Consider the following 26,455-nt stretch of genomic DNA (forward strand, 5'->3'; position numbering starts at 1 on the left):
CTGATTCCTGGGTACGGCGGAGGTTTCTGCGCTGTTCTGCAATCAAGGTGTCTGCGAACCTCAGCACAACAGGGCCACAGTTCAATCTTTTCTCTCTCTCTCTCTCATGGTCGTACAGCCCTTTCCGCGTTGAAGGAAGGGACTGGTCTAAGACTCTGACGCGCAGATAACTGGGCAGGAGTATACACGTGCCCATCTTCCGTCAGCAGTTCCTTTAAGAACGCCCCCTTATCTTGCTGCCCGACGGAATCACAACAGTAGTTCACCATTTTTCTGTGAGCAAAACAAACTGCTGTTGGCTTGCTGGTTCTACGTTCAGTTTTACAGCGCAAATCTGTTGTTGTAGACTCTGACGAATACATCCTGTGGGTGTATTTATTTACTTAATCTGTGGACATAAACATCAGTTGAAAAAAGAAAATGCCAATTTTTAGCCCTAGAAGAATGGGGAAAGAGCGTCATATTTCAAGATCGAAGAGGCGTCTGACCCAGGAATTGAGGCATTCTGAACACAATAGTTTTAGTTCTATACCGGCCCTAGGCATCACTTCATTTAACTGGCTGCAACAATTTAGTCTGAAAAATATATTTTCTTCGACCTGAGTCTTAAGAGTTAACACTAAAAAATAGAAATCATGGGTGTAATCCCATAAATCCATTATGATGTGAAGTGTAAGCGACGAAGGTTTTGTAGATGAATTTAAGATTTAGTAAGATTTTCTTCTTCGTTATTTTTATGGGTCTCCAAAAGCATTTTTTCCAGCGTTCTGATTTTTCTTTTTGATTACAGATTTCTAATTTTCAGTTTACACCTAACGTTACTGGAATACGAATTATTTTTTGTGAATATTGCACAACTTATTCCTTATCTTGCAGTTAATCTTATGGGGACGTACAAGAGATCTGTAAACATAAATACAGACACTAACCAAGCCTGCCGGTTGCGTCGTTGTATTTGGCCACAAACGGCAGCTGGACAATGTCTTAAAAAAATGGTTCAAATGGCTCTGAGCACTATGCGACTTAACTTCTGAGGTCATCAGTCGCCTAGATCTTAGAACTAATTAAACCTAACTAACCTAAGGACATCACACACATCCATGCCCGAGGCAGGATTCGAACCTGCGACCGTAGCGGTCGCTGGGTTCCAGACAGTAGCGCCTAGAACCGCACGGCCACTCCGGCCGGCCGATGTCTTCAGTACGTTGCAAATGCGACTCGTGGTTAGAAAAGTGTTCTTTCTAGTTGTGAGTGCATTATGTCGGAGCTAAGTGAATTCGAACGTGGTGAATCCAAACGTGGGCATTATTGTTGGTGCTTGTGTGGGGGCGGTGGGGGGGGGGGGGTGAGGGGAGATGCTTCTGTAACCGAGTGAACCGAAGTGTTTCGTCTTTCAAGAAAAACCGTATCCAAGATTTATACCGCATACAGAGAAACCGGAAATACACTCCTGGCAATTGAAATAAGAACACCGTGAATTCATTGTCCCAGGAAGGGGAAACTTTATTGACACATTCCTGGGGTCAGATACATCACATGATCACACTGGCAGAACCACAGGCACATAGACACAGGCAACAGAGCATGCACAATGTCGGCACTAGTACAGTGTATATCCACCTTTCGCAGCAATGCAGGCTGCTATTCTCCCATGGAGACGATCGTAGAGATGCTGGATGTAGTCCTGTGGAACGGCTTGCCATGCCATTTCCACCTGGCGCCTCAGTTGGACCAGCGTTCGTGCTGGACGTGCAGACCGCGTGAGACGACGCTTCATCTAGTCCCAAACATGCTCAATGGGAGACAGATCCGGAGATCTTGCTGGCCAGGGTAGTTGACTTACACCTTCTAGAGCACGTTGGGTGGCACGGGATACATGCGGACGTGCATTGTCCTGTTGGAACAGCAAGTTCCCTTGCCGGTCTAGGAATGGTAGAACGATGGGTTCGATGACGGTTTGGATGTACCGTGCACTATTCAGTGTCCCCTCGACGATCACCAGTGGTGTACAGCCAGTGTAGGAGATCGCTCCCCACACCATGATGCCGAGTGTCGGCCCTGTGTGCCTCGGTCGTATGCAGTCCTGACTGTGGCGCTCACCTGCACGGCGCCAAACACGCATACGACCATCATTGGCACCAAGGCAGAAGCGACTCTCATCGCTGAAGACGACACGTCTCCATTCGTCCCTCCATTCACGCCTGTCGCGACACCACTGGAGGCGGCCTGCACGATGTCGGGGCGTGAGCGGAAGACGGCCTAACGGTGTGCGGGACCGTAGCCCAGCTTCATGGAGACGGTTGCGAATGGTCCTCGCCGATACCCCAGGAGCAACAGTGTCCCTAATTTGCTGGGAAGTGGCGGTGCGGTCCCCTACGGCACTGCGTAGGATCCTACGGTCTTGGCGTGCAGCCGTGCGTCGCTGCGGTCCGGTCCCAGGTCGACGGGCACGTGCACCTTCCGCCGGCCACTGGCGACAACATCGATGTACTGTGGAGACCTCACGCCCCACGTGTTGAGCAATTCGGCGGTACGTCCCCCCGGCCTCCCGCATGCCCACTATACGCCCTCGCTCAAAGTCCGTCAACTGCACATAGGGTTCACGTCCACGCTGTCGCGGCATGCTACCAGTGTTAAAGGCTGCGATGGAGCTCCGTATGCCACGGCAAACTGGCTGACACTGACGGCGGCGGTGCACAAATGCTGCGCAGCTAGCGCCATTCGACGGCCAACACCGCGGTTCCTGGTGTGTCCGCTGTGCCGTGCGTGTGATCATTGCTTGTACAGCCCTCTCGCAGTGTCCGGAGCAAGTATGGTGGGTCTGACACACCGGTGTCAATGTGTTCTTTTTCCATTTCCAGGAGTGTATATGAAAATGGTTTGGGCAAAAAAAAAAAAAAAAAAGGATACTGTACAGTGGAGAAAAACTATTTTTGACAGAGGATGTGAACAGAATACAGAAGGCAGGCTTAGATAGGTCTTTTGGGAATAATGATGAATGAAGGGAGATCTCCAAGAAGCAAAGAAAGTTTTGTTTGCAAAATACTGCAATGAAACAAACCCTGTCCTTTCCTTTTGTGTTATCCCACTATGTGTTTGGGTACCCGTGTGTAATTATGTTCTTCCTGTCTTTATATGTTTATCTGATAAGACTTATGTTGTAGAATTTTTCTAATACTCCGCTACATGAACTATGATGAGGAATACTGTTATCCTCAAATATAATTTGCATTAATAATATGTTATTTACTTTGTAAAAATGTTGAGACATTATTTATTCTGTTTTGTTTTAATGCTCATGTGTAAAGTTGATGTTTCAAACGTTATTCTGATCTTTTATGTATTTACTTATGTCATTATTTTTGTAACACTGATGTATATGTTTATTTCTATTGTTTTGTAAAGCCTATATTACTACAAATGTTATCTGTATTGTTATGTTTTTAATTATGTATTTTGTACCTTTGTAATTGTATTCTTACGTCATAAAATTGTAATTGACACCAGTTCATCAAATTAAGTAGCTTGTAAGGTACATTTCACTGCACACGTTTCTGTTGGTCATAGTATATGGACAATATGTGAGAAGTTGGGACTGTTAGTGTTTGCACGTGTGTTAATAATTCAGCAAGGGACTGGATAACAGCATTGCTGGTTCTAAGGACATTTCAAACAAATTTTTTTGTGAGTGGTTTATGGTTTATGGACTTGCTATATTCTCCGCAAGACTCTTCGATAGTGAATGTGCACCTGCACAGTCGCAACAGATGGCTGCTGGCCGTCTCCACAAGGACTACAGTGGGTCTACACCTTTGCTGACTCACCAATACCATTATCTCTACAAGGACTGCAGTGGGTCTGCACCTCTGGTGGCCCACCAATACAATACTCTCTACCAGGACTACAGCGGGTCTGCTCTGTGACGACCTACCTAACAATTTTCTTCAAAACGTCGAATGACTCTGCTGTGGGTTTGCTCTGTTGTGGCCCATTACCTGTCAGCATGTCAAGAGTCAGCACTGTCTTTCCGTTGGAAGGACACCACTACTTCTTCAAGACTGCATGGAAATCCACTACTTCTGTGTGCAATTTCTTTTACTAATGAGACTTTGTGAAAAAAACTGTAATTACTATTATGATGAATGATCAGGACTGTCATTATGGACTGTGAGAAAATTTTAGCTTTTGACCAACATTGTATCAATAAGTGTGTGCATTTTATATCTTTGTTACTGTAATTGTGAAAAATTTTTGTCAAATCTGTATTGGCCAGTGCCCAACACCATTTGTAAAAATTTTTTGTGGGGAGCATGGGGGCTATGTAAGTAGGCTGTTTATATTTTCTCATTGGCAACGTTACGTAGCGCTCTGTATGAAAATCACTGGCTGTGCTGTGTGCAGCCTGTGGCTAGTTTGCATTGTTGTCTGCCATTGTTGTCATGAACTGCTATAGCTGGATGCGAACAGCGCGTAGCGTTGGGCAGTTGGAGGTGAGGACCTGGACTGTGGAGCGACGGAAGAAAGACATTTGGTCGGATGAGTCTTGCTTTGTACTGTTTCCAACTTCTGTCAATTTTCGTCCCAAGAGTGAAACATGAGGAGGTTCGGTTATGAACTGGGAAGTCATATCGTGGTACTGCATGGGCCCCCTGGTTACTCCGGAATGACACATTATTGCCAAAGATTAGGTGTCCAGTTGGGCCGATCAGATCGATCCTATGATCAAATTTTGTTCCCCAGTAGCGATTCTCTGTTACAAGACACCAGCTCCCCTGCTTACATAGCATCGTCAGGGACTGGTTTTGTGAACACAAGGATGAACTGTCGCTTCTCCCCTGGCCACCACAGTCCGTGGATCCCGATATTATTGAGCCATTTGGAACAAGGGTGCGTGATCACTATCCAACTCCGTCAGCTATTTTGTAGGAAGAATGGTGTAGGATTCCCCTGAAAACCATGCAAGACCTGTAGGATTCCCCTGAAAACCAAGGAAGACTTGTATTTATTCATTCCGAGAACACAAAGTTTTTTCGAATGCCAACGCGTTTCCAGCACCGTATTTGGCATGGTAATGTGTTCTGTTTATATATTGTGACGAAAAACAAGAGGCCGGCAGCTGCAAAAGTCGCTGCAGAAACATAAATATATATATATATGTTTGTGTGTGTGTGTGTGTGTGTGTGTGTGTGTGTGTGTGTGTGTGTGTGTGTGTGTGTAAATGAACGTGAGTAATCACTTGAAATCAGCTGAGAGTGTGGAATTATATAAATGTGACCATTGTACTCCCAAGGTGCAAGCTGTTCAATACAGGATGTCAAATTAAACACCTTTCAGCTAGTTTCCAGTCGGCAGATGAAGGTTGAAGGTATCGCTATAGCAAGCAGAAATCTACTATTACCAGTGTTAATGGCCCCTGTTTTGTTCAGAACCGAGGTGGAATCTTCTTATACGTCGGTCAGGGGCCTGAAGATGAGGTAGTAAATCGCTGAAACTGGTAGCCAAATAAAACAAGTTTGGAAACTAGACGGCTGTGTTTAATTTGACGTCCTTTAATTTTTTCTGTTTGCTGCCTCTCTATTCGGATTACATATAACACTTTTGTGAGCACCAACTCTGTTTAATGCATGTTAAGTATAGGGCCATCCAAAAATATTAGCAGTGGACACAAAATTGCATCCTGTGGGACACCATTAGCTTTAAATGCTTACGGCCATAACTATCCCACCACTCGCGTACTTGACGGTACCTTTGTTTGTGATTTAGATTCGCAAACTAGGTTGTGTCCTATAAAAACCCTTTGGAAGTGATTCTGCCTGAACGTCTCATTTTACTTCGTTGTGCAGAAAACTGAATTCCCCTCGAGGTCTGAGTTGATACGTGAGTCTGAACAACCAGCTCATCCATGTTATCGCGTTATCAGGGCGCCGCTGGTGTTCTTATCAATAAACCACAGTGCCAAACACACTGCGATACGTTGTCAGGTGGCGTGTGTCATGTTAGCAGATGCACCACCGACTGCTATTATCGCTTTGATGTATTACCAGCCGCCGGCCGTGGTGGCCGAGCGGTTCTAGGCGCTTCAGTCTGGAACCGGCGACCGCTACGGTCGCAGATTAGAATCCTGCCTCGGGCATGGATGTGTGTGCTGTCCTTAGGTTAGTTAGGTTTAAGTTGTTCTAAGTTCTAGGGGACTAATGACCTCAGAAGTTAAGTCCCATAGTTCTCAGAGCCATTTGAACCTATTGCAAGACCCGCTCCATTCTAAATACCGATCAGGAAACACTGAGCAATACATACATCCGTGTCCATACAGACAAGTGCCCTTGTGTCTTTACGTATCCACCTACGAAAATAAAATGTCTGACAGCAGAAGTGTTAGCAACACAACTTTCCGTAGCAGAGAGAAATTGTTGAATAAAAATCGTTAGTCATTGAAATAGGAAAAAACCAGTTTTTCACCATTATCCATACGATTTTGAAACGCATCCCTGTTGGTTTTTGAACATTTTTGAACACATACTAAGTTGATTTCTGAACGAATGCTTGCATAGCGTGTCGCAATAAGGAAAAAAAAAAACTTTCTGCAGACAAAATGGGACGGGACTATACAAGATGATCCGAATAAACCCGAACGGGTGAACACTAATCGCTGTTTGTTTACGTCGTTGACTGAGTGTGCGACCGATAAGCGTTGTTATAATTACTAGCGAAATTCATAGCTACAGACTACCAGAGAGGAAATAAACGACTAACAGGTACATCAGGTAAGAAAGATTACAATAGTATCTCCTCGGTGTATCCAAGAAAATAAAATTCTGACCGAAAATGTTTGCCAGATCGCTACACTACTAAGGACCAGTTGTACAGTCCCTGGTTAGTAGCCGCTTAAGTTCTATTCGGAATACTCGTTGCACCAACACGTGATAACGCCTAACTGGAGAATAAACGCGTGGTAACTAAACCGGTGATTGTGGCAGCGTTAGCGTAGTTAATCGGAGAATACGTTTGGACAATGGCAAGAATAGTAATAGAGTTAGTGATGACAAGACTGTTTGTTAGAACGAGAAAGGGGAACAATTGGGGACATTACACAAATTATGTGGAAGAATTTGACGATTCCAAATTTATATAAAAATTTCGTACTACTATTACCTTTCGATCTCATGCTTGAAAAACTAGAGCATATGAATGAAATGTGAAGCTGTTTCCTAACATAAAAATTTTTTCTTGTAGCAGGCTAAATAGGCATTTGATATTGGTACTTCGTGAATTATATTGTGTAGTGTTATTTATGCAAATGACGTAGATAAAAACATTTGTGCCAAAATAGTCTCGCGTATTTGGCCTGCGTTACAATTGCTGCAATATTAGAAAGCCCTATTTCGTTTTATCTAGCAGACAGTGACAAAATAGACGTAATTAAATCGAGAAACAGCATCAGTTTTGGATACTATTCGTATTAACAGCTTTTTCACTATTAGACAACGACATTTTGATTTTCCATGTAGCAAAACGTTTGACGAACTTTGATGAGGTAATAGATTCTTAAGCATGCCTAGTAAAACTGTAGCAAAATTAGAGAGGAAAAAATGCTGGGTCCTAAGCGTTGACGAAATTTGTGCTGTCTTGCTTGTCTGTTGTCTTTATTTGCTTTAAGTTTTGTGTATTTAATTTTACGTCACACAAAAGAGAAAATTATTACTAATACGCAATAAAGAGTGCTAACTTTCTGAAGAGTTCTTATTCTCCCGGTCACAAATAATCCCATCCAGTATTAATTGTGACGTTTCTTTAAGGGGGGGAGGAAGGAGGTGGGATGTCAAACCGGTCGACTGGGAGCAGGAGAGGCATCACAACACACTTAATTTCCACTGTCCTGAACATAGGTTTGATGGGTTCCATTACAAAATACACACGTTTGAATTCCACAGAGCGAAATACAATGACGTGCGATAGAAGAATGCTGTGTGGAGAGGTGTGGCACTGCACTCTGGCACACTTATCGCCAAATAACATGTCTCATATTTCCTGGAACATATATGTTCGATATATCAAACTCTTCGGAAAGACGTGCGCTACAAGATGAACATATTTTTGAAAATTTGATTTTTTTTTTAATTTTTGACTTCCTATTTCAAACGCTAGAGTAGGAGGGGTGCAGGGGAGGGGGGGAGAGAGACACCAGTATTTTCGCTCCAGTTAGGAAATATCGTAGATCTGTGGCTGCCCAGAGTCAACATCTGGTTGACATCACACAGAAAAGAATCATCTCGAAACTGGAATAAGGATGAAGTGAGACGTCTGTAGTCATAACAGTTTGGTACTGCTCACAGCATTGTTTTATGTGCACGGGGAGAGTTTCGAAGCACGAGCACCGCTGCCTGAAGGAGAGAGGTGGTGGACCATGGCCAACAACAGCAGCAGCAGATGACCGCCAATTGTGCAATACGCGATAACTGAGCCTCGTCAATCAGCGGGTGCAAGTGCAACCTCATGTAACAGGACTGCAAGGCACGCGACCTCAGCTCCACAATAGCACCGCGACTATCTGTCCGACGACCAGCAAGTCGTGCTACTTTGACACCTGAGGATCGGTGGTACCATTCGTGATTGTGCCAAGAGCATAGGGGCTGCACCAACTAGAAGTGGGGTAGCGTGCTCTTATGATGAGAGCAGATGCTGTCTGAGTAGCGATTCTGGACGTACACTCCTGGAAATGGAAAAAAGAACACATTGACACCGGTGTGTCAGACCCACCATACTTGCTCCGGACACTGCGAGAGGGCTGTACAAGCAATGATCACACGCACGGCACAGCGGACACACCAGGAACCGCGGTGTTGGCCGTCGAATGGCGCTAGCTGCGCAGCATTTGTGCACCGCCGCCGTCAGTGTCAGCCAGTTTGCCGTGGCATACGGAGCTCCATCGCAGTCTTTAACACTGGTAGCATGCCGCGACAGCGTGGACGTGAACCGTATGTGCAGTTGACAGACTTTGAGCGAGGGCGTATAGTGGGCATGCGGGAGGCCGGGTGGACGTACCGCCGAATTGCTCAACACGTGGGGCGTGAGGTCTCCACAGTACATCGATGTTGTCGCCAGTGGTCGGCGGAAGGTGCACGTGCCCGTCGACCTGGGACCGGACCGCAGCGACGCACGGATGCACGCCAAGACCGTAGGATCCTACGCAGTGCCGTAGGGGACCGCACCGCCACTTCCCAGCAAATTAGGGACACTGTTGCTCCTGGGGTATCGGCGAGGACCATTCGCAACCGTCTCCATGAAGCTGGGCTACGGTCCCGCACACCGTTAGGCCGTCTTCCGCTCACGCCCCAACATCGTGCAGCCCGCCTCCAGTGGTGTCGCGACAGGCGTGAATGGAAGGACGAATGGAGACGTGTCGTCTTCAGCGATGAGAGTCGCTTCTGCCTTGGTGCCAATGATGGTCGTATGCGTGTTTGGCGCCGTGCAGGTGAGCGCCACAATCAGGACTGCATACGGCCGAGGCACACAGGGCCAACACCCGGCATCATGGTGTGGGGAGCGATCTCCTACACTGGCCGTACACCACTGGTGATCTTCGAGGGGACACTGAATAGTGCACGGTACATCCAAACCGTCATCGAACCCATCGTTCTACCATTCCTAGACCGGCAAGGGAACTTGCTGTTCCAACAGGACAATGCACGTCCGCATGTATCCCGTGCCACCCAACGTGCTCTAGAAGGTGTAAGTCAACTACCCTGGCCAGCAAGATCTCCGGATCTGTCCCCCATTGAGCATGTTTGGGACTGGATGAAACGTCGTCTCACGCGGTCTGCACGTCCAGCACGAACGCTGGTCCAACTGAGGCGCCAGGTGGAAATGGCATGGCAAGCCGTTCCACAGGACTACATCCAGCATCTCTACGATCGTCTCCATGGGAGAATAGCAGCCTGCATTGCTGCGAAAGGTGGATATACACTGTACTAGGGCCGACATTGTGCATGCTCTGTTGCCTGTGTTATGTGCCTGTGGTTCTGTCAGTGTGATCATGTGATGTATCTGACCCCAGGAATGTGTCAATAAAGTTTCCCCTTCCTGGGACAATGAATTCACGGTGTTCTTATTTCAATTTCCAGGAGTGTATTTTCATATGGTGTGAGGTGAGAAACGTAATACACCCAGCAACGTTGTCGAACATGATCGTTTTGGTGGTTCAGGTGTTACGATGTTGGGAGGCATAACCTTGCATGAGCCTACTGGCCTACAGATCTCTGAACGTGGCACAGTAACAGTGTACTTCCTCCCCATGTGAGTCTCTCTAGCGGTGCATCGACAGTGACTTTCTAAGTAGGCTGTTTATATTTTCTTATTGGCAACGTTACGTAGCGCTCTGTATGAAAATCACTGGCTGTGCTGTGTGCAGTCTGTGGCTACTTTGCATTGTTGTCTGCCATTGTAGTGTTGGGCAGCGGCAGCTGGATGTGAACAGCGCGTAGCGTTGCGCAGTTGGAGGTGAGCCGCCAGCAGTGGTGGATGTGGGGAGAGAGATGGCGGAGTTTTGAAATTTGTAACACTGGATGTCATGAACTACTATATATATTATGACTGTTAAGGTAAATAAATTGTTTGTTCTCTATTAACATCTTTCAATTGCTAACTATGCCTATCAGTAGTTAGTGCCTTCTGTAGTTTGAATCTTTTATTTAGCTGGCAGTAGTGGCGCTCGCTGTATTGCAGTAGCTTGAGTAACGAAGATTTTTGTGAGGTAAGTGATTTGTGAAAGGTACAGGTTAATGTTAGTCAGGGCCATTCTTTTGTAGGGATTTTTGAAAGTCAGATTGCGTTGCGCTAAAAATATTGTGTGTCAGTTTAAGCACAGACTTGTATAATTTTTCAAAGGGGACGTTTCAACTTCATTTTTATGGATAACAATGTGCAGCGTTATTCGGCTAATGAATCGGCCTGCCCGCTTTGCCGACTTAAATCCCAACGAGCACGTGCGGGCTGCGTTGGGGAACACGTGCGCCAACCACAGTTCAAAAATGGTTCAAATGGCTCTGACCACTGTGGGACTTCACATCTGAGGTCATCAGTCCCCTAGACTAAGAACTACTTAAACCTAACTAACCTAAGGATATCACACACATCCATGCCCGAAGCAGAATTCGAACCTGCGACTGTAGCGGTCGCGCGGTTACAGACTGACGCGCCTAGAGCCGCTCGGCCACCCCGGCCGGCGCGAAATTTAACCGACAGGAAGAAGATGCTGTGATATGCAAATGATTAGCTTTTCAGAGCACTCGCACAAGGATGGCGCCGGTGGCGACACCTACAACGTGCTGACATGATGAAAGTTTCCAATCGATATCTCATACACAAACAGCATTTGACCGGCGTTGCCTGGTGAAACGTTGTTGTGATGCCTCGTGTAAGGAGGAGAAATGCATACCACCACGTTTCCGACTCTGATAAAGGTCGGACTGTAGCCTATCGCGATTGCGGTTTATCTTATCCTGACATTGCTGTTCGTGTTGGTCGAGATCCAATGATTGTTAGCAGAATATGGAATCGGTGGGTTCAGGAGGGTAATACGGAACGCCGTGCTGGATCCCAACGGCCTCGTATCACTAGCAGTCGAGATGACAGGCATCTTATCCGCATGGCAGTAACGGATCGTGCAGCCACGTCTCTATCCCTGAGTCAAGAGATTGGGGCGTTTGCAACTAACAACCATCTGCACGAACAGTTCGACGACGTTTGCAGCAGCATGGACTATCAGCTCAGAGACAGTGGCTGCGGTTACCCTTGACGCTGCATCACAGACAGGAGCACCTGCGATGGTTTACTCAACGACGAACCTGGGTGCGCGAATTGCAAAACGTCATTTTTTCGGATGCATCCAGTTTCTGTTTACAAAATCATGATGGTCACATCCGTGATTGGCGACATCGAGGTGAACGCACATTGGAAGCGTGTATTCGTCATCGCCATACTGGCTTATCACCTGGCGTGATAGTACCGGGTGGCATTGGTTACACGTCTCGGTCACCTCTTGTTCTCATTGAAGGCACTTTGAACAGTGGACGTTACATTTCAGATGTGTTACGACCCGTGGCTCTACCCTTCATTCGATCCCTGCGAAATTCTACATTTCAGCAGGATAATGTACGACTGCATGTTGCAGGTCCTGTACGGGCCCTTCTGGATACAGAAAATGTTCGACTGCTGCCCTGGCCAGCACATTCTCCAGATCTCTCAGCAATTAAAAACGTCTGGCCAATGGTGGCCGAGCGATTTGGGCGTCACAATACACCAGTCACTACTCTTGACGATCTGTGGTATCGTGTTGAAGCTGCATGGGCAACTGTACCTGTACACGCCATCCAAGGTCTGTTTGACTCAATGCCCAGGCGTATCAAGGCCGTTATTACGGCCATAGGTGGTTGTTCTGGGTACTGATTTCTCAGGATCTATGCACCCAAATTGCGTGAAAATGTAATCACATGTCAGTTCTAGTATAATGTATTTGTCCAATGAATACCCGTTTATCATCTGCATTTCTTCTTGGTGTAGCAATTTTAATGGCCAGTAGTGTAGTAACAGCGCCGCAAACCACTACCCCGCCTTGAGGAAGGAAGGAAGATTAGAGTTTAACGTTTCTTCGACGTGGAGGTCGTTAGAAACGGAGCTGAATCACGGGGAAGAAAACTGCTGTGCCCCTTCAAGGAACCATCCCGGCATTTGCCTGGGGAGAAACAGTGTAAAACTTCAGTCTGGATGCCCGGACGTAGGTTTGAAACGCCGCCCTCCCTAATGCTGACCACTGCGCCACCTCACTCGGTCCCGCCGTTAGGAGAAGAGGAAAAATCGCCCAAACGTGTGCCCTGCTGTAGCAAATGTAAACCAACACGTGACTCAGATACAGCTCGTGTGTTTACTATCGTGAGTGTCATATCAAAAGCTTTCAGTACTGACCTTGAGTATCGACATACACTATTCTGCGATTCTGGACAGACAATATTGCACAGTGAATTTCATCTGGAGTTATCACAGTACAGGTATGTCATATAAGGCATTTCATGTTTTCGGCACCCGTATGTTCTCCCTTGTACATCTCTAGTTTCTGCAGAATAGGTTTAACTGTATTACTTCGGTCATCTGAAAATGACGTCAGTGAAGTGGAAGGTCATCAGTATATAGCGTGCCGAACAAAATAAGCTGATAATGACGCCAAAACACGCTAGCGGACGTCGTATTCAGCAACTCGTACTGCATGACCGTAGGTCAGCAATGCAGCGTCCCGGAACGCAGCCAATCAGCGATGTGTATACGTCGTTGTGTGTTTGAGTCCACCTTGTTCCAACTAATACCTGTTGTCCCAGACAGCCAGGTTCCAGCTTCAGTTAGCCCAAGATTATTACTTAAGCTGTACAGTCGCCTTTGTTTCTTATCTGAAACAAGATGCTAAACTGACACTGTTTGCTGATTTTACAATCCAGTAAAAGAAACTCGTACAGAAAATGATACAAATAATATCTTTGGAAAAGTTATTGATCTGGTTTCTGCGAATGGGCTTGCTCTGAACTTTGAAAAAATACAGTACATCAAATTTTCTACTGCAAGGGGTACAGTTCCCGCAATAAATGTAACACATCAACAGAAGTCAGTAGCTACGGTAGAGCACACTAAGTTTTTGGGTGTACATATAGATGAGAATCTTAATTGGAAAATTCATATTTTGGATCTCCTTAAGTGACTAGTTTCAACAATTTTGCAATCAGAATAATTGCTAATTTTGAGGATACAGAAATTAGCAAGCTAACATACTTTGCATTCTTTCACTCTCTGATGTCGTACGGAATTTTGAGGTAACTCAACACTTAGTCAAAAAGTATTCACTGCTCAAAAGAAAATGGATCCAAAACGGAAATATCATCTTCCGTCTCATAGTTATTTAGCACAGCTTCTAGAATTCTCATTGTTAAGAAACTGTTGTGTTGTTAGCGTGCTTACTCTGAACATATAAAAATTATTTTGAGTTCTTTCAGAAAAACATCAGTTCCTTCTGCTGCCGTCTGTCTAACCAGATTAGTTGTAAGGTTAGTGTCATATATGAAAAGCACCAAGTTTGCTTGATGTAAGTTAAATGTTAGGTCGTTCACGTATATACCTGTAAAATAGACGTGAAGTCCATTATTGTATTGCACAATTGCGGAAAGGCAGTAATCTGAGAGGACGATCATGAAACGTTTTAAGGTCGAACGATCACATAAGATTAATTATAGGAAAGGCTGAAGTTGGACTGAGATTTATTTTAAGAGTCCTCAGGAAGTTTAGTCCACTAATGAAGGGGATAGCTTACAAAACCCTCGTTCGAGCGTTGCCTGAGTACTGTTCGTCTGTCTGGGACCCTTAACAGATACGATAGACAGAGGAAATATAGAAGACCCAAAGAAAGGGTGAATGGCCTTCCAGACCATGATGCACAAATTTTAACACTAAAAGGCTTTTGTACTCAAACAAATCTCACATATAATTAAATACTATGTAGGACAGTTAATCCAACAGCAACAGAGAGTTTTTTAAACCTTGTCAAGGAACAAGAGTGGCAGGATGTTTATAGGGCCGATAACATAGATGATAAATATAATGCTTTCCTTAACACATTTCTCACGCTCTTTGAGAGTTGATTTCCATTAGAAAAAAGTATTAACAGTTCTTTATGTTGGTATCTAAGCTCATCAATTATAGCACTAGTGTCGTCTGCAAGGAGTACCAACTCTGGTGTATATCAAGTGGAAGATCGTCCACATAACTTAAGTAATAAATAATAGCAATCCCAAAACTGAAATTTGAGGGACTCTATTTGTGATTTTTTCCCCTCCCTGGTCACCAAACTCTTCTCTCATTTCAGAGTTGTTCAACGTCACTTTTTACACTCTTTCTTTTTTTTAAGAATTTGGTTTTTCGGTTTGATCTGCTCTGAGCAGACAAGAAAGAAAAAGAAGACAAGCATTGAAGACTGAATACTTACAAACACTATCGTCTAGACAGCGCAGGAGGGTTGCCAGTAAGAAGAACCGTCGGTATACGGATGTCACGGCCAAAGGCGTTTCGCTTCACGGTGCACTGGGAACAGAGCGATCCGCAGCGTGGATGTCGAAGACACCAACTGCGCACGAGGCAGAGACGGACTGTGTGTGGGGCATCGCGTGTCATGACCGGCAGTTACAGTAATCGCTTCCGCAGGAATTTGCTTTGAACGCACGGAGGTCGGCCGCAGCCTAGGAAAACACGAATTGCCGGAGGCAGTCGTTACGTATCCGCTACTCAGCTACTGTCCACAAAGGACGGGGCAGTGCGTGAGGCCAGGGGTCTTACGGACAGAGCAGGCTATCGAAATAGTTAATGAGGCGTCGACAGTCGGAGCAGCATGAAACACGTCTCACTGGTAGAGGCAATTCTCTGGCAACAAAGGCAATGCACAAGCGTGGTACGCCACATGTAGAACGTCGTCATCACCCATACTCAGCGCTCGCCTCTGTATTCTAGAGGGCTCGATTGTCAACATTACGAAGTCATGACGTTTTCATTATCAACTCGAAAAAGGAATTATGTAAGTGTTCACCGACAATGCGACACACTTTTTTTTTTCATCGACGGAGGACTTGGTGGGAGACCTTGGTCGTAGAAGTCTGCATTTTGGCTGTTCAGGAACGCCTCTGAGTCGAAAATCACCTTGTCTTCACACGACAAATACTTGCCACGCAGCCGGCCGCGGTGGCCGTGCGGTTCTGGCGCTGCAGTTCGGAACCGCGGGACTGCTACGGTCGCAGGTTCGAATCCTGCCTCGGGCATGGGTGTGTGTGATGTCCTTAGGTTAGTTAGGTTTAAGTAGTTCTAAGTTCTAGGGGACTTATGACCTAGGATGTTGAGTCCCATAGTGCTCAGAGCCATTTGAACCACTTGCCACGCAATGATTTCTTCATTCGAGGAAAGAAGGACAAGTCAGTGGGTGAAATATCAGTAGGGGGTAGGTGGAGGTGTAAGGGGCCAAAACTTTCGTAGCCCAAAGAAGCAACGGTATGACCTGCGGCATTGTCATGGAGCAAAACCACCCCTTGGGACAGATTCCTTCGTCCCTTCGTCTTGATTGCCTCCTGGTTACCTCTTGGAATGCAAAGTTTATAACGTCATTAACATTGGGTGAATAAACGAACATTTAGTTAATGAAGTATATGATGAACTTTAAATAATATTCAGTTTTGTGCTAGCAGAAGAGCCAACACCGTGTTTCGAGTGGAGGCCGAAATGAAAGCGTTTTAGCTCACGCAGGCTGGCGTGAGGAGGGAAGAACTATACTGACGTGAGATCTGGAACATGACAAGGAATGAGAATTCAGAAAGCGGACGTAATTAGTTTGATACTTAACTTTAATCCATTAATGATGAACGTCGCTCTTGACGGTACATGATTCACAATATTATTGTTCAGAATACATTCTTGAAAATAGTAATTATAGGTACTGAATATGGCGCCTTGCTAGGTCGTAACAAATGAGTAGCTGAAGGTTATGCTAAACTGTCGTCTCTGCAAATGAGAGCGTATGTAGACAGTGAACCATCTCTAGCAAAGACAACAACTGGGGCGAGTGCTAGGGAGTCTCTCTAGACTAGACCTGCCGTGTGGCGGCGCTCGGTCTGCAATCACCGATAGTGGCGACACGCGGGTCCGACGTATACTAACGGACCGCGGCCGATTTAAAGGCTACCACCTAGCAAGTGTGGTTTCTGGCGGTGACACCACATTCAGTATGTAGCATGTAACGCGACTTCTTTCGACATCACAGTGTTGCAGAAATGATCCTCAGGAAATCTCATAAAATTCCTTTAATTAATTATGACAGAAAGTTTAGCTTATGAAACCTATCACGGACAGACTATTTTGTATTACAATTTGGTCATGATCTGCCGCTACGTTCTTAGTCTATGCAATGTGAATTACGAGGTCCGACTTCAGCAGGCGAAAACGACGAAAACACGGGCCACGGCAATAGTATCGAGATAGCAAAAGTGTTAAATTGGTGCCAAAAGGGTTAAATTAGTTTTACAAAACTGTAATATCCGTGAATGCGACATACAACAGCACTACTTTAAAAATCCGTGTAATTTAAACTACGAGGTGCATTCAAGTTCTAAGGCCTCCGACTTTTTTTCTAATTAACTACTCACCCGAAATCGATGAAACTGGCGTTACTTCTCGCGTAATCGCCTTGCAGACGTACACATTTTTCACAACGCTGTCACCACGATTCCATGGCAGCGGCGAAGGCTTCTTTAGGAGTCTGTTTTGACCACTGGAAAATCGCTGAGGCAATAGCAGCACGGCTGGTGAATGTGCGGCCACGGAGAGTGTCTTTCATTGTTGGAAAAAGCCAAAAGTCACTAGGAGCCAGGTCAGGTGAGTAAGGAGCATGAGGAATCACTTCAAAGTTGTTATCACAAAGAAACTGTTGCGTAACGTTAGCTCGATGTGCGGGTGGGTTGTCTTGGTGAAACAGCACACGCGCAGCCCTTCCCGGACTTTTTAGTTGCAGTGCAGGAAGGAATTTGTTCTTCAAAACATTTTCGTAGGATGCACCTGTTACCGTAGTGCCCTTTGGAACGCAATGGGTAAGGATTACGCCCTCACTGTCCCAGAACATGGACACCATCATTTTTTCAGCACTGGTGGTTACCCGAAATTTTTTTGGTAGCGGTGAATCTGAGCTGACTGGCGCTTTCTTTCTGGATTGAAAAATGGCATCCACGTCTCATCCATTGTCACAACCGACGAAAAGAAAGTCCCATTCATGCTGTCGTTGTGCGTCAACATTGCTTGGCAACATGCCACACGGGCAGCCATGTGGTCGTCCATCAGCATTCGTGGCACCCACCTGGATGACACTTTTCGCATTTTCAGGTCGTCATGCAGGATTGTGTGCACACAGCCCACAGAAATGCCAACTCTGGAGGCGATCTGTTCAACAGTCATTCGGCGATCCCCCAAAACAATTCTCTCCACTTTCTGGATCATGTCGTCAGACCGGCTTGTGCGAGCCCGAGGTTGTTTCAGTTTGTTGTCAAACGATGTTCTGCCTTCATTAAACTGTTGCACCCACGAACGCACTTTCGACACATCCATAACTCCATCACCACATGTCTCCTTCAACTGTCGATGAATTTCAATTGGTTTCACACCACGCAAATTCAGAAAACGAATGATTGGACGCTGTTCAAGTAAGGAAAACGTCGCCATTTTAAGTATTTAAAACAGTTCTCATTCTCACCGCTGGCGGTAAAATTCCATCTGCCGTACGGTGCTGCCATCTCTGGGACGTATTGACAATGAACGTGGCCTCATTTTAAAACAATGCGCATGTTTCTGTCTCTTTCCAGTCCGGAGAAAAAAAGTGGGAGGCCTTAGAACTTGAATGCACCTCGTATTTCACACATAATAATGTTATGTGACTAGGGTCTCCCGTCGGGTAGACCGTTTGCCGGGTGCAAGTCTTTCGATTTGACGCCACTTCGGCGACTTGCGCGTAGATGGGGATGAAATGATGATGATTAGGACACCACAACACCCAGTTCCTAAGCGGAGGAAACCTCCGACCCAGCCGGGAATCGAACCCGGACCCTTACGATTGACAGTCTGTCAATCACCACTTTTTTTTTTTTAATTCCTCATTTTGTTCGTTTTTGTTCGTTGCATCAGCTCGAAGCGGACGTCATAAGACATCCGCTTAAGTTCGTTGTTGATCGCTCTGACCGAACACGCTGAGCTACCTTGCCGGCACCACTCAGCTACCGGGGACGGACATTTCACACATGAACTCGATACTTGGCTTATTACACACTATACAGAACTTACCATAAATGTTGCGACAAACTTCGAGGGGTTGTAGACTGTGTCTTAAGGAACAAATCGAGAACACGAACCAGAGTCTGGAAACGTCATCCAACGACGCTACGGAGTCTCGAAGTTATAGGCACTGAAAAACACTGGTGATTTTAGAGAGTTCCATTAGAAAAATAAACTGCAGATGCAAATCCGTGTCCGAAAGCGTCGTCCACCAACAGAGCTTCTCATTCATAGAAGACTGGGTGGACCTTTCTATGCAGCAGGTAGATCCATCTTCTCCGTTGGCGATCGTGGTTATGAGTCGCCTACGGTCCGACAGCGAAGGGGCGGCCCGGCGCAGCACCCCTTCTTCAGGGGGTGCTCCCTAGTGGCAGGCGCCGGTGAACTTCGACGCTCTGTAGCGCCGTTAGATGAAGTTTCTGGACACGGGTTCCTATCCACAATTTGTTCGTCAAGACATCCTCTACAGCCCCTTGAAGTTCGTTGTAACATTTTTCGGACACCCTGTATGACACTGAAAGGACTAAATGGGAACAAGGACCCTACAGCACGCTATTGAGGTACTTGGGAGAGGCCGCCATGACAAAATTATTCAATCTGGTACGCAAGATACTTGAGACAGGCGAAATATCCTTAGAATTAACCCGGCATGAATGAGGTGAGGAACTGTTACACCAGCTATGAGGTGGGTATGAGATACCTGAAACTCTGATGTATTTTTGATACTGTAATCGTGTATCAGGTATTTTTCACTTGGGATAGTAATAATGGTGTCTATTAAACAAGATGAGTAACTAAAATACTACGTTTAAGATATAGTACCTTTTTCTTATGGTGAAATAATGAAGTGTTTATAGTTTCTCTGAAAAAGTACAAGTTTCGGAAGTTTAACATTTTTTCACACAAAATTCGAACAATATTACAGTCTCTTTGATTAGTTAACATAATGATATTATCTTCTAATTAGAAAAGAAAGAAAAGGTCTCATGAGCTCAATAAGCGCAACACCGACATTACACCTACATATCAGGGCATTCTCCGCACATAAAAATCGCGTGCTTCATACATATTGACTTGTCACATTTCGAACAACGATGATTTGTTTCTGTTTTCCTGTCGTTTTTTCAGCACAGTCACCACATCTGACCACATCTGACATATCTACCAGTCCTTTTTTTTTTTTAACTAGATTCAAACATAAATTACGAAAGAAATCTCGGCGCTTTAAAATGGCTCTGAGCACTATGGGACTTAACATCTGAGGTCATCAGTCCCCTAGAACTTAGAACTACTTAAACCTAACTAACCTAAGGACATCACACACATCCATGTCCGAGGCATGATTCGAACCTGCTACCGTAGCGGTCGCGCGGCTCCAGACTGAAGCGCCTAGAACCGCTCGGTCACAACGGCCGGCTCGGCGCGTGAAACGTGTTTTGTCACCTTTGTTATTTTCTCCGTAGACTGTGAAGGCATTTATGGCAGACATATTGAGTATTCCATAAAAAATTGTCATAGGCCAACGTTTGCTGTTGCGGGCAACATCACAAGTGGCACTCAGTTCATCTGCGACAGCGACACCGACTTTATTTGCATTGTAATAAGTAATCATTTCTGGTTTTCTTTTATCACCTGTAGATTGGTCTATGTTTTTATCATGGTGTAAAGTTGACATACCCAGCACAATTTTATGTTTTTTTAGGTACACGAGTGTAGCGTCATTTTGGAACCCAAATCGATAACTATATACTTCTCTTCCTTTTCTGAAAATCTCAGGTAAACGTGTCTTGTTTTTATAGACTATGCCCACAGAAGTCAATGAATGTTCTTTTAAGAGATGGATCATAAAGGCGTAACTAGTAAACCAATTATCGAACGTCGAATTCCTATATGTTTTCGTTACTAGCTCCACTAAACGGTTTATATCATATGCTTCATCACTAAGCTGGTAAGGTCCTGGTGGTTGCTTTCCCGAATATACTTCCAGTTTGAGGATATAGAATGTCTTCGCATCTACAAGAGCATATGTTTTTACTCCGTATTTGACTGGTTTGTTTTGCATTTATACACGGAAAGCACATCTCCCTCGGAAACATAACAGCATCTCATCAATAGTAAGGTTCGCAGACGGCATACAGTGTTGTTGCATATTTTCAGCAAAATTATCAAAAATATCTCTTATAGCAGCCAGATTGTCAGTCTTTTTTATTTCGTCCCGGGTGTTCTTATCATCGAATCTCAAACAATTTTGGAGAAAGTAAAACCTCTCCAGTGGCATTGTAGTCCGAAAGATTGCAACTCCAGTACCATATGTATGTCACAAATCGTTCAAGTATTTCTATTTTAGCGGTTTACGCCCGATATATACGAAAGTCACATAAATGCCTTCAAATCCTCCAAAGCTGCTTCGTTCATGTGGTACCGCCCTTTATTTTATGGATATCTTCCCCTGATATTCCTTATTCGATTATTTGTATGTGTAAGTATAGTATTCAACATACTGTTTGTTATAAAAAGACTCCAGCACTCAGTCTCTGTTTTGGCATGTTTTGCAGCACCTTTTACGCCTGGAGAATTGGTAATAATATTCTCTCAACGAATACGAACACTTTGCCTAGGACAATTCTTCATATATTTTGTACCATCTCTGGACGTATAAAAAATTCGACGTACCTCAGGTGACTGACTAGGAGAAGCTAACGTAGATTTTAGCTCTTCCGAATCGTACAAAATACTCTCTTGCTCCGAATCACTTTCTTCACTTCTTTGATAAACTTTGTCAATCTCTTCTTCGCTGCCGGCCGGAGTGGCCGAGCGGTTCTAGGCGCTTCAACCTGGAGCCGCGCGACCACTACGGTCCTGCCTCGGGCATGGATGTGTGTCGTGTCCTTAGGTAGTTAGGTTTAAGTAGTTCTAAGTTCTAGGGGACTGATGACCTCAGATGTTAAGTCCCATAGTGCTCAAGCCCTTTGAACCATTTCGAATCTTCTTCGATCTCCGAGTCACAGGAACTAGCATTTGAACAGTTTTCTAAAACCTCTTCTACGAGGTGCATTCAAGTTCCAAGGCCTCCAATTTTTTTTTCTCCGGGTTGGAAAGAGATAGAAACATGCGCATTGTTTTATAATGAGGCCGCGTTCATTGTCAATACGTCCCAGAGATGGCAGCACCATACGGCAGATGGAATTTTAACGCCAGCGGCGAGAATGAGAACTGTTTTAAATACTTAAAATGGCGATGTTTTCCTTACTTGAACAGCGTGCAATCATTCGTTTTCTGAATTTGCGTGGTGTGAAACCAATTGAAATTCATCGACAGTTGGAGGAGACATGTGGTGATGGAGTTATGGATGTGTCGAAAGTGCGTTCGGGGGTGCGACAGTTTAATGAAGGCAGAACATCGTGTGACAACAAATCGAAATAACCTCAGGCTCGCACAAGCCGGTCTGACGACATGATCGAGAAAGTGGAGAGAATTATTTTGGGGGATCGCCAAATGACTGTTGAACAGATCGCCTCCAGAGTTGGCATTTCTGTGGGTTCTGTGGACACAATCCTGTATGACGACCTGAAAATGCGAAAAGTGTCATCCAGGTGGGTGCCACGAATGCTGACGGATGACCGCATGGCTGCCCATGTGGCATGTTGCCAAGCAATGTTGACGCGCAACGACAGCATGAATGGGACTTTCTTTTCGTCGGTTGTGACAATGGATGAGACGTGGATGCCATTTTTCAATCCAGAAACAAAACGCCAGCCAGCTCAATGGAAGCACACAGATTCACCGCCGCCAAAAAAATTTCGGGTAAGCGCCAGTACTGAAAAAATGATGGTGTCCATGTTCTGGGACATCGAGGGCCTAATCCTTACCCATTGCGTTCCAAAGGGCACTACAGTAACAGGTGCATCCTACGAAAATGTTTTGAAGAACAAATTCCTTCCTGCACTGCAACAAAAAAGTCCGGGAAGGGCTGCGCGTGTGCTGTTTCACCAAGACAACGCACCCGCACATCGAGCTAACGTTACGCAACAGTTTCTTCGTGATAACAACTTTGAAGTGATTCCTCAAGCTCCCTACTCACCTGACCTGGCTCCTAGTGACTTTTGGCTTTTACCAACAATGAAAGACACTCTCCGTGGTCGCACATTCACCAGCCGTGCTGCTATTGCCTCAGCAATTTTCCAGTGGTCAAAACAGACTCCTAAAGAAGCCTTCGCCGCTGCCATGGAATCATGGCGTCAGCGTTGTGAAAAATGTGTACGTCTGCAGGGCGATTACGTCGAGAAGTAACGCCAGTTTCATCGATTTCGGGTGAGTAGTTAATCAGAAAAAGAATCGGAGGCCTTAGAACTTGAATGCACCTCGTAGTAGTTCTTGTAGCCGACGTTCATTTTCTTCATAAGACATCTTGAGAAATATAAAATCTAAAAATAAATCAGACAATGCTATAAATAACTATATATCTCAGAAACTTGCTGACAGCTCAAAAATGTAACACTGACTACGAGGTGGGGTGTGTGTACCCTAACCACCTTTGCACAAGTGTATCTCCCTCTAACGACGGCACAGCAGTAAACTCAACACTGCTTTTATCTTGCCCCGCTCTCCCTTCCTGCTACTGCATCAGCAGTAGTTCTGTGGCAACAATGACGTTCAATAATCAGCGCCTCAAAACACCTTGGGTATGACATACCCGACCTCACTCACGCCGGGTTAAGGAAGAACGTCACAATTCCAGTTCCAGACAAGACGAGTACTGATACGTGTGGAGATTACCGTACCATGAGTTTCACACGTCACGGTTGCAAAATACTGACACGAATAATTTACAAAGGAATGGAAAAATTGGCAGAGGCCGGCCTTCAGGAAGATCAGTTTGTGTTTTGGAGAAATGTAGGAACACATGAGACAACACTGACACTACAAATTATTTCATAAGACAGCTTAAAGAAAGGCAAACTACATTTCTGAAATGATAATTAAATGGACACCGTGGCTGCAAACAGGCGTTTATGTACTTCACTGGGACATGTTGAAAATGTGTGCCCCGACCGGGCCTCGAACCCGGGATCTCCTGCTTACATGGCAGACGCTCTATCCATCTCACGGGGAGCATGCAACGGATAAGTCCCTGCAGACGCACTATCCTCTGTGCCCGCGGTGGCTCACACATTTTCAACATGTCCCCAATGAAGTACATCAACGCCTGTTTGCAGCCAGGGTGTCCATTTAATTATCAATTCATTTCTAGCAAAGCTGCATGGTCATCCACGGTAACTGTTCTTTCGGGAACAGATACTACCGTCATATATAGTTAAAATATGGTTTCCCGGCCATTCACCTTCTTGTGCGAACGCACACGCTATGCCAGAACTCGTATGGGACTTGGTAGATTAATCTGCCACGAGTAATGAGTATGATGGGCAAACATCATAACCAAATATAGTATTTGTGACAATCAAAATTATTAATTTAATTGCTGCTTATTTCACCCGGAGAGATGTAAGCTATCCTGTTAGGTACCAAACTCAGCACAAAGTCGGAAACCATGACGTATTCGGAAAGAATGACATGACCTGATTGAGCGATTCTCATTGGCTACCGTATACTATTATTCGATTGGCTACGAGCAGCAACAACGAATTGCCAACAGCAGTATGCAACGGATGAGTCGTGGACACTGTAACTCCACTTTAGGGAAGTGCTATCAGGTACTGATGTGGAACTGAGAAAATAAAAAGAGTTCCAACGGAAGTCCGGCGAGGGAAGTAACAAAAAGAATAGGTGAGTATCCACACTGGAATAATGGATGGCATCTCCTATGGTGTCCAGAAACTGCCAAAAGTAATTAGCGCTGAAGGCCTCCGTGGCCGATGTTGCCGGCACAGTAGCTCGATCGAAGCTATGACGTTTCTAACACTGGTCGTGGATGGAATTCTCGCCGCCAGTGTTTGTCCAGCAAGAGGACACTCGAGGGAGGAGAGTTGCTAATCACGAAACTTAGCGCTAATATCCTTGTTTTAATTCCAAACTTCCCCATAGTGTCTCAAGAAGTGAGAGCGTATTACACTGCAGATTGTGATCCGTCCAACGGACGAGGAGGTTAAATTCGGCGACCACCTTAGTGCTTTTCGAGACGAGTAGGTAGCATTTGAGACGTGGTGCTACAGAAGAGTGTTGAAAGTAAGGTCCGCAGAACAGGCGAGGGACAGGATGGCAGGGCATCTGTTAAGACATTACGGAATAATTTTAAAATTTTCCCTTCGTATTGAATGTTCAAACAAATTTAATTCTTGCAGTCAATCACTGTTTAATTCATTGCACGATATTGGGACTGGGCACCTGCCAGTCATCTTCAGGTGAGCCATCGAAGACTGATCGATGGGTACCCTGAAGAAAGACAGCAAAGGATCCATTTCACCGTCATGCACTTGTTTTACAACCCATTCGCAGAACTTAATCCGGCGCGCAGGATCACCAGGTCGAAGTTCGTGTACTACCGATACTTTATAGGGCCTTTAGCACACTGGACTCGCATTCGGGAGGACGACGGTTCAATCTCGCGTCCGGCCATCCTGATTTAGGTTTTCCGTGATTTCCCTAGATCACTTCAGGCAAATGCCAGGATGGTTCCTTTGAAAGGACACGGCCGATTTCCTTCCCCACCCTTCCCTAATCCGAGCTTGTGCTCCGTCTCTAACGGCCTCGTTGTCGACGGGACGTTAAACACTAATCTTCTGCTCCTGCTCCTCCTATAGGGCCTTAGCCCAAGGAGCTTAGCACGTCTTTGTGGAGAGGTGCACGATGTTTATATTTGCTGCGAAAGGCGTCTAAGAGACTTTTAGGGGAATTTTACAGGCGGTATACAGCGTCATCGAGACGAGCTTCTGTGAGCACTGTACGTCGTCGTTTACGCTTCTTCTCTCGAACACTTCCCGTTTCACGACATTTATTCACTAATTTGTGAACTGCATCACGACTCGGAACTCGAACACCTGGAATTTACAACCGAATATAGTTAAAAAAATACAAAGCGTCTTGTTTAAAATACCTAAGTTAATAATTTCTTCTAATGAAAGGCGTGTTTTATACTAGGCACAGTTGAAAGAATTGGAACAGACAAGAGTAGTGTTGTAAGATATTGTAGCTGCAGAAGCACTTCAAAACAACCAGAAATCTTTCTACTTTAAAATGTCTCCTCACCTAAGGTTCACATAAACTGTGTAAATTAGAATGTATTTTTATTTGATGACAAGGCAAGCCGAAACATTCCTGATCCTTTTGGAAGACCGCTGCTGGTACGATTACTTCTAACACCACTCCCGTCTGTTTCCTTCAATTGTGCCTTCCGGAACTTATACAGAAATTTGGAATAGAGATCAACATAAACATAATTTCCACCCTTTCTATTGCTCATGAAAACCACGCATTGCATGTTGTACCTCCATACAGCGAGACCTTTAGAGGTGGTGGTCCAGACTGCTGTACACACCGGTACCTCTAATACCCAGTAGCACGCCCTCTTGCAGTGATGCATGCCTGTATTCGCCGTGGCATACTATCCACA

General features: G+C 45.2%; 1 protein-coding gene across 4 annotated transcripts in view; it reads right to left on the reverse strand.

The window, feature by feature from the left end:
- LOC126106401 (uncharacterized) overlaps positions 1–26,455 on the reverse strand; it is a 294,375-nt gene that overhangs the window by 225,194 nt on the left and 42,726 nt on the right. For 2 of the 4 annotated variants that reach the window (XM_049912672.1, XM_049912670.1), the window contains exon 1: positions 15,020–15,150. The exons of the other annotated variants lie outside the window; for them this stretch is intronic. The gene's annotated coding sequence lies outside the window, so the exon portion shown is untranslated. Of the gene's footprint in view, positions 1–15,019; positions 15,151–26,455 lie in introns of those variants that run through there. 4 annotated transcript variants of the gene reach the window in all.

This window comes from Schistocerca cancellata, chromosome 10 (genome assembly GCF_023864275.1).
Source record: "Schistocerca cancellata isolate TAMUIC-IGC-003103 chromosome 10, iqSchCanc2.1, whole genome shotgun sequence".
NCBI lineage: Eukaryota > Metazoa > Arthropoda > Insecta > Orthoptera > Acrididae > Schistocerca > Schistocerca cancellata.